The sequence below is a fragment of the Alligator sinensis genome, unplaced genomic scaffold (genome assembly GCF_000455745.1).
Source record: "Alligator sinensis unplaced genomic scaffold, ASM45574v1 scaffold1510_1, whole genome shotgun sequence".
Classification (NCBI taxonomy): Eukaryota; Metazoa; Chordata; order Crocodylia; family Alligatoridae; genus Alligator; species Alligator sinensis.
Window position 1 is genome coordinate 87,858 of NW_005842654.1, and position 16,294 is coordinate 104,151.

Genomic DNA, 16,294 nt, shown 5'->3' on the forward strand with positions numbered 1-16,294 from the left:
TGGATGTAGGGGGAGAGGGAAGGTGGCAGGGCACATGCTGTTCACTCAGCCTGTAGACCAACCCTGCAACACTCATCTGGCCCTGCAGAACCAGGTGTTTTGTCACCCCTGGGTTAGACTGGATTTGTGTAAAATAGTTTTGATAGGGATGATCCTGCTTTGGGGAGGGGGATAGGATTAGATGATCTCTGAACAGCCCTACTTTCCTCTGTATCCATGTTTGTAATTGAGTGACATGTCATTCACACACTACTTCTTAAGTACTGTAAACTAAAATTTTAAAATAAGAATCTGAAAATTATTGAGCCATATATAGGATTGCTTTAAAATGTATATAATTATAACATACTTTCCTAGATGGGTTTGATACTTTTTTGTAGCTTAAAAGCTTTTTTCAGTTGTAATGTAAATCTGCATCTTTTAGTGTCTGTATTGGCCACTGAGTAAACCTCTCTTTGGAAAGTAACTGAAGTTCAAATAGAAAAGTTCATTTAAATAAATTATTTAAGCTTAGGTTTTCCATTTGCTGATTAAATTGCCTTAATTTCTAAATCAAGACATCCTATCTGATCTCTTGAAGGATTCCTAGTGCTGGTTTTGTTAAAAAGTTGGTGCTTCGTAGGAAATGGATGATGTTTCAGTGTAACCTCTTCTTCCACCCTCTTTCCCTCCCATTTTATTATCTTATTTGAGGCAGTCATAACAAGTTTCATCAAGATGAGGTTATGGGCATCACATTTTACACTTTCACAACATCCCATACTTACTGTTCTTTGTGCCATTGCACTAACCAGGACTATGTAATAAAAATAGGTGTTCATTGCCATCTTCCATGAGAGAACTCTCTGGGCAGAATAGGACTTGTAGACTGGAATGGATCAAATCAGTTGAGAGCAACTCTGTTCCCTCCTGCCAATGACTGAAAACATCCCATTAAAACCTCAGGTTCAACTAAATGAAAGGTAGTTGGCTGATCTGATTTTTTTTAAACCATTGGAGACTCCCTTTTCTGTTCATCTGTTGCTAGGAGTGGCATTACCCAGAAGATCACTAAGGAAGTCAAGTGCCACAGAGCTGGTAGTATACTTAACTTATTCTTTTTCAGGTAAAATGCTTCAGATGCTCTCTGATAGCATCTTTAAGGGGATACAGTTATTCAATTTAAACCCAAGGTTTAATTTTTATAAAAATTACTTTAACTTAAACTCACATTTAATCTAATAAAAGTGCAGTCTAGAAATTTAAGACTTCCTCCATTTCTATGGCATTTGTTTGAATTCAAACCTTTCTACAACTCGTACATTCTAGTTTGGGCTGCTGCATGACAATAGAAAAGATATTAATGGGTCTTAACTGAATTTTGGTGTTTATTTGCTTCATTTCTGCACTTGATTAATAGCCGAGTCACAGCAATAATGGGTAGAATATTTAAATATTATATAAGTACTGTAGAGAACACAATTACTGTTGTAGTGAGAGTTTAATATCATTTTTCTTGCATACAAAGCACGCTTTTTGAAAAAATCAGGCTTTGGGGACTGGAGTGCACATTTTAAGTGAGAAAATGTAATAGTAGCAGTTTCTACAGCATGACCCTCTGCCCTGGGAAAGAGAGTGCCAGTAGTCAGCAGCTAGGGCACCCTGAGTTCTCACTGTGCTGCCCCTTGCACAGCACTTGCAGTATTAATTTCTCCCTCTCACACCTGCCTGCCCAGCTCAGCTTGAAAAGAGAAGAGAGACTGAGCTGTTTGACTCAGCCAGCAGCCCCTGTGCCATCCTGCAGCCAGAGGGTTAAGGGAACAGGCACAGTGTTTTGTGCCCTCTTGCCCCCCACTTCTGCTGACTTCAGTGGCCTGTATTTCTCTGGGGTAAATACCTTATTTAAGATCTTTCTTTTTTTGTCCTCATTTTGCCATTCAAAAACAAGTTGTCTGTCTTACTCAGGGCAGTGCTGTGAGTGAGAAAATAGGGTGTGGTTGTTATCAAATTTGACTATCCTATCTACTGTTAGTGTAGAGTAGGGGTTGGTAATATATGACCAGCACACTGGATCTTGCCTGCAGAACTGGAAGGATTCAGCAGCATTTTGGTAGCAGGGAGCATTGCCTGTGTTCATGCTGGAGCTGGGTAGCAATTGCCTGTGCCCATGCCATTGCTGGGGGTTGAGGAGAAATAGTGGGAAGAAAAAGTGGCTGCAGTGGAATCAGAATACTAGCTTGCCTCTGGACCGGAGTTGTGTTGCTCCAGCCTGTGGCTCTTAAACATTGCCAGCTGCTGGTGTAGAGGAAAAAAATGTCTTTGTACTCACTATAGATGAATACTATAAAACTGTAAAATGTCTTTCTTCATAGTTCCACATGGATGGTTTGTCTTGAGTGGAGTCCTGCACCCCACTGATTCAGAGTTCAAAGTTCAGAAACTGATTCAAGCTCCCATGGTGTGAACTGGAGGAGGAGGTGGTGTGATTCGGGTAGGAAACTTGTATATTTTTCCTTCTTAATATGTCCTTTCCATTGGTACATTTCTTGTTACTCTAATAATTTTCCAGATGCATTAATGGATATACCTTTTTCTGATCCTACACCTTCATCATCATCTTTATTGGCCTTTCTGAACAATAAAAGAGGTTTTTTTTTGGGGGGGGGGGGTGGTCAGGAGAATAAAGTCAATTCTTGTTATGTTAATAGAATCTAGGAGAAGTATGGAACAAGTGAGAATAGTGACTGCAGCCCAGCAAGTAATTTTAAAAAACTTAAAGATTCTGCACCTGTTTATGTAGTAATTTTGTATATGTAGTGTTGATAACAAATGAATGCTTAACAGCATATTCTTAGTTCTTGTATGCTATTTTTGTAGTTTTAAAATTGTTACCTTCTGTTCTGTATGCAAATTTATTATATAGACGGACTCTTCTCCATTGATGCTACTAAGATTCTGTTCAGAATTACTTGCTTGTACCTTTTGCATTCCTTGTGAAATAGCAGTCCAGTTTTTGATAACTTTGAATTTACAGGCATCTGTATCTCAACTTAAGTGGCTTAGTAGAAGCGATGAATTTCAACCAACTTGCCCAGTTTAAGTCGTCAGGTTAAAGTGACAAAAAGGCTGCCAAACTAGCCAAAGGTAAGAGTAGATAAGAATTTGTTTGTTGTATAGCTAGACCTTTGCTAACAAAGCACATAGTCTTTTATTTATGCATAGATGCTTATCTTGGAGAGGAATAATATAATGCTTATAGCTCATTAGTAGTAGTTCACAGACTGGAAAAGCATATAATGTAATAATGAAGCTGGAAGTTAAAAGAAGCCATGCCAAGTGTTGATGAAGAGGTGGTTCATTTCTGTTTTGTATTATGTTGGTTCATAGTTCCTACTCTCTTTGGGGATACAATACTTCCCTAGAGCCTCATACAGTACATGTGAACTTAAGAATAAAGAAGTCAGGCAGAAGGCAGGGTAGAGTTGCTCCTTATAGATTAGATTGGTGATGCATCAAAGGCTTATACATCTCTGATTCAGTTAGTCTATAAGGTGCAATTCTACCTTGTCTTCTACCTGACTTGAGACTAATATTGCTAACTACCCTTTTCTACAGAATGAAGTGATGGCTTCAGGGTATCAAAACCAGAATATTTTACTTGGAATAAAACCTTTTTGTGTAAGATTAATTCTAAATTAACCCATCTAATTTCCATATTATTAGTTTAATTTATGTGAAGAATAGTATAGTCCGACCCATATTTCGTCTTGAATAGGTGCTTAATCTAAAGATGGCTAGTCAGTGACAAATCTGACATTGGCTTCTGTCCTGATAAAAAGCTGACCAAACTGGTTTGTGTGATAAACCTAACTGGTACATAAGGATAGGACTGGGAATCGGAACTGGGTTCTGTGCTTGGCTGTTCTGCAGATTCATGATCACAGAATTAGGCGACTCAGGTGCTTTTGTAAGCAGGGATGAGTGCTGTACTACATCACAGAGGTCTTGTGAGGCATAATCAGAGTTTCAGAGTGCTTTGAAATTCTTGGATATAAGCTGCCAAGTGTTGATTTGGTATTCCATAGATGCTTTAGTGTAAAGTTTTAAAATTCATTGCTTTCTGGGAAAGAAGCCATAATTTGCCATGTTGTTAAACTTAGAATTCAGTACACTGCTGAACTTTTAGATCCAGTTTGGATGAAGTATGTTAACAGTATTTATTGGTGCTAAAAATACAAAGAGGAAATATCCTTCCACAATATTGAAACAAATAAATTATTTTTTGTGCACTGCCAGGATGTATGAAATAAAGTTAGTCCTTTCTCAGCATTATCTGAAGGAAATTAAAGGCAAAATATTAAAACATAGGACTTGCTATGCCTTTTGCAGCCTCTAGGTTGAATAGCATGTATTACTTAGTCAGTGGTTCTTAAAGGCCTTTGAAATAGATGTTTGGGTGAGAAGGGACCTTAACAGATCATCAAGTCTGACCCCCTGCCCTGATCAGGCAGGAGACCTGGGGTCAGACAACCCTAGCCAGGTGCCCGTCTGTCCTCTTAAAGACCCCCCAAGGTAGGGGAGACCACCACCTCCCTGGGAAGCCCATTCCAGATTTATCCCATTTCAGCCCATTCCAGATTTCAGCTATATAGAATATTGAAGTTTGCTTTTTCAGTGGAATGTCTAATATTCTGTACTCTGTGTTCTCTACTGACTGAAGTTTAAAGGATCTAAACACAGGGTTTAGAGTCATGCATGGCTTGGAGAGGGATGCCATTTCTAGGTATCTCCTGCCTTGCAATCAACACCACAAGTCTTAATTTAGAATAGCTTGAGTAGGGAGGGTCCCCTGTTTTTATCCTGGTCACTTGAGGATTTTTGTGGGGGACTTTCTACTCAATTACTGCTTCCGGGAATCTCACGTTTTCTGACAGAGCTTGATTCTCCTCAGTATTGTTCAGCTGGGACAAAGAGAATTGGCTACTAGTGAATTGGTGCAGGCAAGCTTACTTTTCATTGCTTTCTTTGATCTTAGGCCTCTTAGCCAACTGCAGTTTGTTGGTTCAGTAATATATGTCCCTAGTCTTTGAATTTAGCTGTAGGCATCAGTGTCCCTCCTGGAGCATTTTAACTGTTTCTAGGATCTGTGGTGGAAATTTATTATAAGAAAATGCAAAGGGAAATGTCTATAGTAGTAGTATGGAGGTACATTTCCTGCGTAGGTGGAAGAATGTATTCTGGAAAGAAACTATGTAAAAAATAGTGTATGGTAAAACCCTGCAGTCTTGAACTTAATACTTTGATGGTCAACAATACAACAGCAGTTATAACCTCAGTAGATGTGCCACATTTTATCTTCCTAGAAGCAATTTCCTCTTTATGAAGTTTTAGTTAATAGCTGTCTGGGAAGAATAGAGTCATGGTTTGGAAGGACAAATGGGGATGCTGAGCAGTATTGGAAAGGCTCAAGAGTACTCAGACAATTAGATTCAGGTAGTTTTATTATCCTGATTCAAGCAGAAAAGAATTGACCATCAAGAAACTGGAGTGAAAACCAGAGAGGAGGTATAGCAGTTTATAACCACGAGCCAAGAGAATGAGGAAACAGTCTTTATATTTGGAAGCAGAAAGGATGGGCAGATTTCAGCCAGTAGCTAGAAGATCCAGAAAGAATTCCATGCAGGACAGAAGTATCTAGGTGCCAGGTGCTTAGCATGAAAGCTGCCTCAAATGTCTGAAGAGCTGGTAATGTGAATGGGATGCATCTGACAGTGGATCTTCAGCCTAATCTTCAAGGCATTCAAGTATCAAAACCTCCAATCAGAAGAAGCCAAGCTATCTTTAGAAGATATTATGCATGGAAAGAGCATAAGGTACAGCTAGACAGTAGGATGGACTGTCTTCCAACTATGAAGACATGGCATTGCAGACTCCTGAAGTTGGTGGACAAGATGGTGTGCATCTGTACTGATGATTTGTTTCACGTGGTACCTTACATATTTTTAGACTGTTTCAGGAACTTGGAAAGTGTCAAAGGAGGCTTGAGAAGGCAGAATTTTCAAGAAGTAAACCTCTGTGGCTAAGTGGCATCGTGTACAGGGTTCTGGCTCTGAAATATTGATTCATTTTGGGCTATCTATTGGCTACAGAGTTTGGTTCCCTCTTGCTGTGGAGGAGAGTAACTTGGAGAAGAAAAGAGACTGGCTAGAGTAGTCAAGAGGGCTTAAATTAACAATAAAAAAGAAGACAAAAGGATGGGCCAACAAACAAGCATTCAGTAATATAGCATCAAGGTGTTGAGAATATTTGCTTTAATCAAGGGATACCTTGATTAATAACAAAGTTTTTAATGACTTAAACACTTCTGTGAGGAGTTTAGGTAAAAACACAAGGAATTGTTTGTTTATGAGCATAAATTTGAACAAGCTAGTTCTTGCTGACCCCTGATGGGAAGCAGATGTACTCCTGATGGGATGATTAACATGAGTGGAATGCTAAATTCATAACTTGCGTTTTTCAGGAAGGGCTGACTAGAGAAAAGGGACATGGTGCTCTGTGTCAAAAATGTTGTTTGGTACCCAACTTTTCAGTTCAGGTGTTGTAGGCTTCCATGTTCTTGAAGCAAATTACTTTGAATGGATATTGATCAGTGTCCTAACAAATAAATCATGAGATGAAGATACTAACTATTGTCTATACAGGCCACCAGATTGCACCAGAGAACAGGATGCATTACTTCGTAGGTGCAGGGGACTTAACTGGAGTGGTGTAAGTCTTATGCTGCCAGTACTAAAATGTTTATAGAATTTTCTGAGAAGCAGGATTTGCTTGGTAATGTTTTACTGAACCAACTTCACAATTGGGAGAATTGCTAGATGAACTTTTGGGTTAAAAAAAGTTCAGATACACCCAGCGCTTTAAATACAAATCCTGCTTCTTCCATATTCACTGGACCATCACAGCCATTGGTGCCAATTTAGATGCCCCTGAAGAACCCAGGTAGCAGCAGCAGCATCTAGCGTACAGAGAGATTGCACTGTTGTAGCAGAAGCAGCAGCAGGTGGGTTCTTTGAGACTCTAGTAAGATTCTCCCCTTCTCAGGCATCACTTCTTAGGGTGGTAAATCTGCTTGCTGTCTCTCTGATTTTCAGGTACAACAATGCTATTACAACATGGAGTTTTCAAAATTAATGATTAGTTTACTAAGTGTTGCAGTCCGCTGCGGATCGACCTCTTCTTGCTAGATACTGGACGCATCTACATGAGACACTAAATGCACAGTAGATTAATTCTACTGCGCATTAGTGCACCACGGCAAAAAACATGCTATTGTGCTAATGCAGGTACTAAACTTAATGTACAGTAACCATGGCACATTAATGCACTTGTAGATGTGCCCAGTGAGAAAGTAACAAGTAAGGTACACCTGATCATGACTTTATTTTTCCGTTTGTACATAATAAATGCGAAGTCCATATTGCTAATACTTATTCATGCTTTAAAACAATTATGAACCAAATTGGGTAGGAGAGAGAATTTTAAGCAGAAAAATGTGAATAATTGGAAGTTGTTTTAGAGTAGTGGTTTTCAACCTTTTTAGATTCAAGGCACTCCTTAGTAGACAAGGGTACCCCTTGGAAAATGTCAGCCTTTAGTTTTCACTCAATTTTTTACTAAAATATAATAGAACAATTCCCCTGTTTCAGAGAACTCAAAAAACCGCAACAGGCTGAGAATTGCTGCTTTAGACCATATTTATTAAATGCCCCAAAGAAGGAAGGCTGTAATAGTGAATGAGGAAGTGAGAGAGAAACAAATGGAAAAAGGGAAGTTGGGAACAATGATTCTAAATCAGAAGCTAAAAACTGTAAGAAGTTGGTAAAGGGAGAAAAACTGCAATGGTCATAGCCTATTGGCTTGCAATATTAAATAGGTTTTGTTAGGATCTTTTTTTGCTAGTAAAGTTGTCTGGTATTGACAGAATTGTCAGTAAAATGCCAAGAAGACTGAAAGTATTTGATATTTCTGTTTGTATTTGGAAAGAAGATAGTATGTTATCTATCATATAGTATGTTTTCTTGCACAGAGGATGCTAAAAAGCAGCTATTTGAACTAGACACCCCTAAATTAACTGCCATCCAAAACTTTAAAAAACTCTGGAAAGCTAATGTTGTTGTGTGTTTTCAATAAGACTTGTAACTTGAAGGAAGAGCCAGAAGGCTTTCCTTCCAGTCAGTATTTGGCCAGTAATTGAAAAGTGTAGATGAAATGACCTAACTAAAATATAAATGTGTCAAATTGCTATCCATTGCAGGCAAAATGATGGCCTGGCTGATAGGAAATTTCCTTAATGAAGGGATAATAAAATGAATGTCAATTAATGTAGGTTTATAAGAAAATATATCTTTGTCTCACTAACTTGATTATGAGATTACAAGCTTGTTGGTGGTTCTCTCCACAAATCAAGTAGTTCTTCTTCAATTCCTGGCCCTTTTCTACAAGCCGTATACTCGCGTCCTTAGGTTTTCAGCTAAATCAGTTTGGCATGTTAGCAAGACCATCAACAGGATCGTGCAGGACCCCCACAAGCTGGACTCGTTCCTGCTGGCCCCCTGGCAAAAGACTGACACGGTGAACACCTTCCTCATCCCCCCGTGTCGCGTTCGTCCTGAGAGGCTTGGCAGCCCCCAAGACGCCCCTCAAGAAGGCAGATACTGAGATCCGGCAGCTGCTCAAGAAGTGGCTACACCTACCCCTGAGGGCCAGCAATGAGATCCTGCACATCCCCTACCGGCAGGGAGGTGCCAACGGTCCTCTGCATGGGAGACCTCTGCGACATCGCAGTGGTCACCCACACCTTCCACTTCCTGACCTGCCCAGACCCCATGGTAAGTATCATCGCTGCCAGCGCCCTCGAGGAGACCATCTGCAAGAGGATCACGAGACAACTGACTGGATTTGACTTGGCCATCTTCTTCAGCGGCTCTCCGGAGGGCGAGTTCGGCAGAGGCGGTGGGGACTTTGCCTTGCTGTGGAGCTGAGCCCACAATGCTATGCCCCACCTTAGGAAGCACATCAGCTGCTCCTGAACTTGGACCGAGGGGTGCCGGGAGCTGGGAGTCTCTCTGCAACCAGCCCCACATGCTAGATGCATCTCTGATGCCCCGCATGATGACCTTCCTAGAGTGGTTCCTGAAGGATGCTGTCCAAAACAAGTACGCCGGCGACCTGAGGGCCAAATCTGACCAGGGCAAGGTCTTCGATGTCACCTTGAAGTGGGACTCCAGCAACCACTTCATGCCCAGCAGGAGGTTTGTGGACTGGCGCTTCCTCTACCATGCCTGCCTCAGCTGCTTGCCTCTGAACAAGGCCGTCCGCTTCGGCCACCGGGACAAGAGGTGCCGATGGTGTGGCTACATGGCAAAGACCCTCCCCCATGTGCTGTGCAGCTGCAGGCTGCACACCAGAGCCTGGCAGCTCCACCACAACACTGTCCAGGACCGCCTGGTGAGGTTCATTCCAGCCGTAGCAGGAGAGATCTCCGTGAACCATACTGTTCCAGGCTGCAAGAGCCAGATGCGCCCCAACATCTTGATCACGAACAAAGAGGCCAAGAAGATCGTGATCGTGGATGTGACCATCCCCTTTGAGAACTGGCGCCAAGCCTTCACCAACGCCCGGGCTCTTAAGTTACTGCAGGAACTGTTGTCCATGCTGCCTGGCTGCCACGTCCATGTATACCCATGTACATGCACATGCACGTGATGCCCCCTGTATATCTAGATCTAGATATATCAGTTGAACAGTGTTTTACTGACTTATTTACAATTGTAAAGCAATTTGGAATCCTACTAATGCCTCAATCATTATAGTAAAATAAATTCTAAATACCTATAAACTTTGGTATTTCATTTTTGTTTTTTTATCATGGAAAATCAGACACCCCCTACCTCCTTCCTCACAGAATGCAGGTCCAGGCCCCTCACTCCCAAGCCACAGCCCCCAGCCCTGCTGCCCTCCCACGAGGCCTCCGCAGACAAGTGGGTGTGACCTGGTGCAGCAGAGCCGAGCAGGGCCACGCAAGGAAGCTCCTTGCTGCTGCAAGGTCCGTGCTATCCTGGTGAGGGGCACAACCCTGCACCAATGCCCTCACTGCTACCACGAAGGCAAGGGATGCCTTACCAGGGCAGTGTGGAGCTTGCAGTGGCAAGGAGCTTCCCCATGTGTTCCTGCTCTGCCCTGAAGTGCTGGGTTGCAGCCACTGGGCTGCAGAGGCCCTGCGGGAGGTCAGCAAGGTGGGGCGCCCAAGCCTACAGTGGGCAACCTGTACCCACCCCATGCACAAATCTGGGGGACACAAGCCCCACCTTGCACAACCCTCCCCTACCAGGGTTGTGTACATAACAGTGGGGAGCTAGCCACCACCCCCTGGATGAGCCAAGCCACCCACGGCCCCATCTTGCTTCTTGCTGGAGCCCTGTGGCTGTGCATTCTGGCCCCAGGCCCTAAGCCCTACATAGCACCTGGCTGGGCAGCAGCCTGAGCCCTGCCCAACTCCCTTTCTTCCTATGGGGGCTTCAGTTCCTCCTCCCCACCCCCCACTCTCCAACTTACCTACAGGAGCTGCTCTCCAGGCAGCCTGGCAACCATGTGCATATATGCATATGTATATACACATGGTGCCCCCTGCCTGACCTCTGTCCTCCCCATTCCCAGAGCCCCTTGCAGCCTGGAACTCTGCCAGCCTGCAGAGAGCTCTTTGCAAAAGTGCCAAATCCATGGGTTTCTCCATTAGAATGAAAAAATCTGTGCTTTCCTCAGGTAAAGGGGGGAATCCACAGTTTTCTTAATTTTCCCCATGGGAAATGGAAAATCCTGATCCCTGCTGATCTCCCTTCTCCTGTTCCTCCCTTGCCCCAAGCAGCCCCTTGTAGGCTGGAACTCTGCCAGCCTGCAAGGGAAAACCTGGGGTTCCCTATATTTTTCTCTTTTAAAGGAGAATCCATTTTTAAAAGTTTGTTTGCAACCCTTTCATGTATTCTTGTTGACCCACTTTTGGGTTGCAACCCACAGGTTGAGAAAACACTGCTCTAGCATAGTGGGACAGGGGATTGATTTGTCCTCTAGCATGCTACAGGTCCCTGCTTACCAACCATCCAACAGCCACGGTGTACCTGTTTTTCAGGAACCGTTGGAAGTCAGGAAGCATTTAGGGATTGTTACTCTTCAGCCCTCTGCAGCATTGCTGTGGCATGCCTTTGTGGCCATTTTGAAATGCTATGGCAGGGTGGGCACACCTTTGTGGTTCTCAAGTGCTGCAGTCCATTGTGGTTCCCATGATTGGTAGAAGGTCCAGAGGTTTTTTCCCTTTCTTTCTCCTGTTTTCTTCACAGATTTTCCCCTTCTTCTTTAGTATGTTTCTTGCCATTCTTACCTTTTTTAAGTAAAAAAATGTATATAGGCTAATGTTTTTGGACTTAAAAAGTTTCACTCCTGGTTGAAGCTGCAGTTAGCTGTAATATGAAAGCCAATGCAATGTTAAAGTGTGTTTTTCATCTCTGGTTGCTGGGGCATGGGTGTGGCTGGTGAAGGGTGCAGTTGCACAGGTATTTTTCAGTCGGGCAAGAAGGTCCTAGTTTTTAGACTAGTGGGTCAGGTAAATTTGTCAAGCACTTGTAAATGCTGTTTTTAACTATCCATTTAGATAATGGCCTACCAGATTTAATTAAGCCATTTTAGAGTTTTTTTCTTTAAAACAGAATGCCAATCTAGCTGCTAGGGCAATTATACATGTGACAGAGCTCTGCTCTGATGTGTGCTAATTAGCACGTGTTGGAGCAGACTTGATTACTTGAGTCGTCTTTGAGTCTGCTGGAGTGAGCTAATTAACACTCTCCAGCAGCTTCTGCCTCACATATATCGGTGTCCCCACATTTCAAAATGGTGGTGGGAGTGCTTTACCCAAAGCTCGTTGAATGAACTTTAGTTAAAGTGTCTGTGCCACCATTTTGAAGTGCAGGATGCTGTATATGTATGATGCTGCAAGCAGTTTAGCTAGAGCGGCTCTCAGAGCTGCTTTAATTAATCACCCCATCCCTAGCCCCTAGTGTTTGTGCTGATTTCTGTGAAAGCAGTGATAATGCAGTAGGCATTTATTTTTTACCCTAGTTGTCACTGTGAATATTCAGTGGCAGTTTTTACTATTAATATCAAACATCCTTAAAATTGGCATTGTGTTACCAGAAAAATGAACCATGTGGCTAGCAGTTGGGAAAACGCATTAAATTAGTCTTGAATTTTGTCCATGGTATTATCGAGCTCTCTTAGTTCTGATCCTTTAATGGTATTAGAACAAAAGCCTGCATGTATAATGGAATTAATCCATTGATCTTATAACTGATCTCAACTATTGACATTTTTTTCCATGCAAGCATGAATCTAAGGCTTTCTTGGCTGTTAACACGGGTAAATGCTCTACTTAAAATCAACCATGTGTTGATTTTAAAAAATCAACCACGTGTCACGTATAACGTGACAGTTTATTGTAAGAGGCCATGCTAAAAAAAAAACCACGCAGAGGATGTGCAGTCTGTTAAAACACAGTTAACAATGTCATTCTTAATTCCTTTTTTGCAAACGACTAAATCTTAACTTTTGTATGAAGATTTAACCTTAAGGTCTAATCTTGCATTTGGAGTTATAGGTCCATGTTAAAATCTGCCTAAAAATTACACTTTTTTAGATCAGTTATTTTTAGGCCTAGTTCTCCAAGAAACTTCTCTCTCTCCTTCCTTTCTTTGCCTCCCCTTTCCCTTCCCCCTCACCAGATCTACTAGGAAATGCTTTGTTTGGGTTTCATGTCAGAACCATGAATTCCTTTTTGTGTGTCTTTAGAGGATGCTGTGAAGTTTAAATGTGCAACTTCTGTGTAAACCAGCTGTTTGGGAAGACATTAATCTTTTCAAAGAAGCAATGAAGTTAGCTTGACTTGGTAGTAGTCCTTTTAGGTGGAGACCAGGTATTCCCATTCAGAGTTAACTGTTCTCCAAAGAACCCCTTGGACAGTGAAGAGGACGCAGCTTTTCCTTACTGAGAGGGGACAGACAGCAACTTCTGTATGCCTCAACAGGGTATGTTAATCTATGTGAACACAACAGTATAGTGTGCGGGGGCGAGGGGGCAGACAAAAAAACAAACAAAAAACCCCAAACCCAAAGAAACAAATGAACAAAAAAATCTCCAGTCCAAATCTTGTCTAGAGTACCTTTTTTTCTATCCCTAGGTTTAAAACAGTACTTATAATTTTGTTTAGGTAGATCCAATGGAAGTTTTTTTGTTTGTTTATTTTTCTCTTTTATCCAGTAAATATGTTTCTTAATCTATTTGCGTAGGGTTTTTAAATGATTTGGGGAAATCTCAAGAAAACTAATATTCTTGAAATATGTATGTTTACCTGAGCACTGACTTAATTATTTTGTAACTACATAATTTCAGATTGTTAAAATATCTTCATTTCTAATTAATTATATTTCAGCACATATTGTTTGTGGCCCTGGATTTTTTTTGTAGGTCAAAAAAGAGCAATTGAATTGAGTTGCTCACAAATCCAAGATGATAGTTCAGTTCTAATTCGGTCACAAAATAAATAACGTATATAGAAATGTAAATTTTAAATTTGTATCCTAGTGGAGTAGCTAGAAATATATGGTAAAAATAATGTGCAAACTCTTTGATAGGGCAGGGGTCATGCAAGTATATCTACATTTGGCCTGCAAAATCTTTTATTACTGGTGTTGATATATAAAATGTATGGTCTCCTCCATACATTTTATCGTTGTTTCTAGGGCAGATAGTAAGGAGTTTGGAAGTGGATCCAAGGCTTAGTATTTATAAATTGGCTGAAGCCATGAGATTAAACACAGCATTACTCTTCTCAAGTGTAATGAGATAATGTCAGGCAGAAACAGATCATACCTGAGTGGCAGATGGTATGTCTGTGTGAAACGCAGTAGAATGAAACATACTCTTTAGAATTATATTATGTGGATAAGCATGATCAAGTAGCTCTTGCAGCAATGTAAGAACCAAGTATCAGTGATGAAAATAATAACATGCAAAACAGAAACCCAAACTTCCAAAACCTTACCTATTTATATTTGTTCATTTTTGTTTTAAAATGTGTTAATGCTTTGAAAGTTTGTCACAGTGATAGCTTCCTTTTTGGGAGGGTCACCGACCCTCTCTTTTTTTTTTTCTTCTTCTTCTTAAAACAAAACAAAACAAATAGACCCTCTGTTTATGCTTGGAATGGAGAAAAGAGGGACAGTTTCTGCTAATGATTTTTCTTGAATATTATTGTTAGAAAATCTGGGATGCATCGTTCTATTAAACTCAATAAGTATATACAAGAAAAGCAGTTCAGTGCATACAATTAAACTAAAATTAAATATGGTTATTTTGCTTTTAAAATATCAAAACCTGTCTTTTCTTTTGCAATACCAGCAATAAAGATTTTGCTGGCCAGATGTAGATATACTTTCATGACCTCTGTCTTATGAAAGCTTACACAAATGTTACTTTGGTACTTAAATCTTTGGATTCACAAGGAGTAAGTTGCAGTTTGTTTTCTTAGTTCTGTTGGTTCTAACTGAATATGTAAGTAGCTTGCATATGGGAGTAGGTTGAAATTAGAGGGGACCATTTTCACTTACGTATTTTTCAGGCTTGCAGCAGCATTAGAATTTGCTGGCAGGCAACTAGGAGGGACTGTCAGGCAAACTGAAATGCTAAACTCAAGTTTCTGCATGAGAGACAAACTAGTGTTAAAGTAGTGTTGTAACTGTATTCTGTTGAATTAAAAAACCCACTACATTAAGAGATTGTTAGTTCGGTTTTAAGATGCCAGATTTATGACTGTTCAAGTATTTGACTTTGCAACTAATTATGGTCTTTAATGTATATATTTTCTTCATGTAACGTTTCTGTTTTTCTTAATAGAAAGGGGAAAATGTTATATTCTATGTGGCTGTAACAGCATTCCACGATACGTGAGTTATCAGCTTCTGAACCTTGAATCTTCAGCACTGCAGCTAGGTTGATAGTGTTTGAGCTACAGGACTATTGCCACTAACTGGCATCAGGAGAAGGCAGCTGTTCAGAATGAAAATAGCTTAAAGCAGTGTGAGCCAACCCTTCTGGGAGGTGTGCCAAACATTAGCCCTGTACACTCCCCAGCTGCCATTCAGATCTCTTTTCCTTGCCTGATCTGATACTCTGCTTTCTGCTCCTTGCCTGGCCTAATGCTGTTTTCTGCTCTCTGCCCTATCTGCCTCTGTACTGCCTGTCCTCTCCCTGATCTGCTTTGTGCCACATACAGCTGCCCGTGCCATTTGTGGTACCTGTGCTGCAGGTTGGCTACCCCTAATTTAGTGTGTGCCTGGTATTTCTCTCATCCCTAGAGCAGTGATCCTCAACTTTTTTACACTCAAGACAACCCCCCAGACCTTTTCAGAATTTAGCAGCACCCCATTTTAAGAAACTAGTATCATATTTACTCAAATATAAGATGAGAAAAAGAAGACTGGAAGGAATCTCAAAGGGTCCTTTAGTCCAAACCCTTGTTTGAAGCAGAATCCTCTCTGTGTAAACTATCCAAAACAAATGTTTTTGAAGCCTGTGCTTCCCATGAGGGGAGACTCTTCAATCCCTCTTGGTAATCTGCAACAGATATAACAACCTTCATAATTAATTCTTCCTGATACCTAACTTGAATGTTCATCACTGCAATTACCACTTGTCCTGTCTCCAGTGGATGCAGAGAATTAATTGACTGTTATCCTCATTATAACAACCCATTTTGTATTTGAAGCTTTATCAAATTTCTCCACGGTCTTCTCTATTATAGATTAAATAAGGGGCCCACCAGGCGGTTCTATCCAGCCTGCAGAGCTCCTAAACATTTTAGAAAATTTATTTTTATCTGCCCCAGCTGTCTCTCAAAGATAACAGGCAGCCAGTGTTAGTAGGACCCAGGGGGAGCCTGTGGCAGGACCCAGCAGCTGAGCAGCAAGGCCAGCCTGGCTTCACCCAGACCCCCACCCCAAGACCCCTGCTCCCCTCCCAACCACCAGCCCCCTACAGGAAGCCTCTGTGACCTCTGGCCTCACAGCCTTGGAGCTGTTCCCTGCCTCCCTCTGTCTGAGTGGGAAGTAAGATAAGACTGGACAGAGGGAGGGGGGAAACTGCTGTGAACTGCTCAGCAGCCCATGATGCTTGCCAGGCTGGGCTGGAGCCAGAGTGGGAAGCAGCGGGGGGG

The 16,294-nt window shown here is 41.6% G+C and overlaps 1 protein-coding gene across 1 annotated transcript in view; it reads left to right on the forward strand.

The window, feature by feature from the left end:
• The first annotated feature begins 1,442 nt into the window (after positions 1 to 1,442).
• Positions 1,443 to 16,294, forward strand: part of ERBIN (erbb2 interacting protein) — a 182,687-nt gene continuing 167,835 nt past the window's right edge. Inside the window, exons 1-2 of the mRNA XM_014524730.2 lie at positions 1,443 to 1,868; positions 2,352 to 2,470. The gene's annotated coding sequence lies outside the window, so the exon portion shown is untranslated. The remainder of the gene's footprint in view (positions 1,869 to 2,351; positions 2,471 to 16,294) is intronic.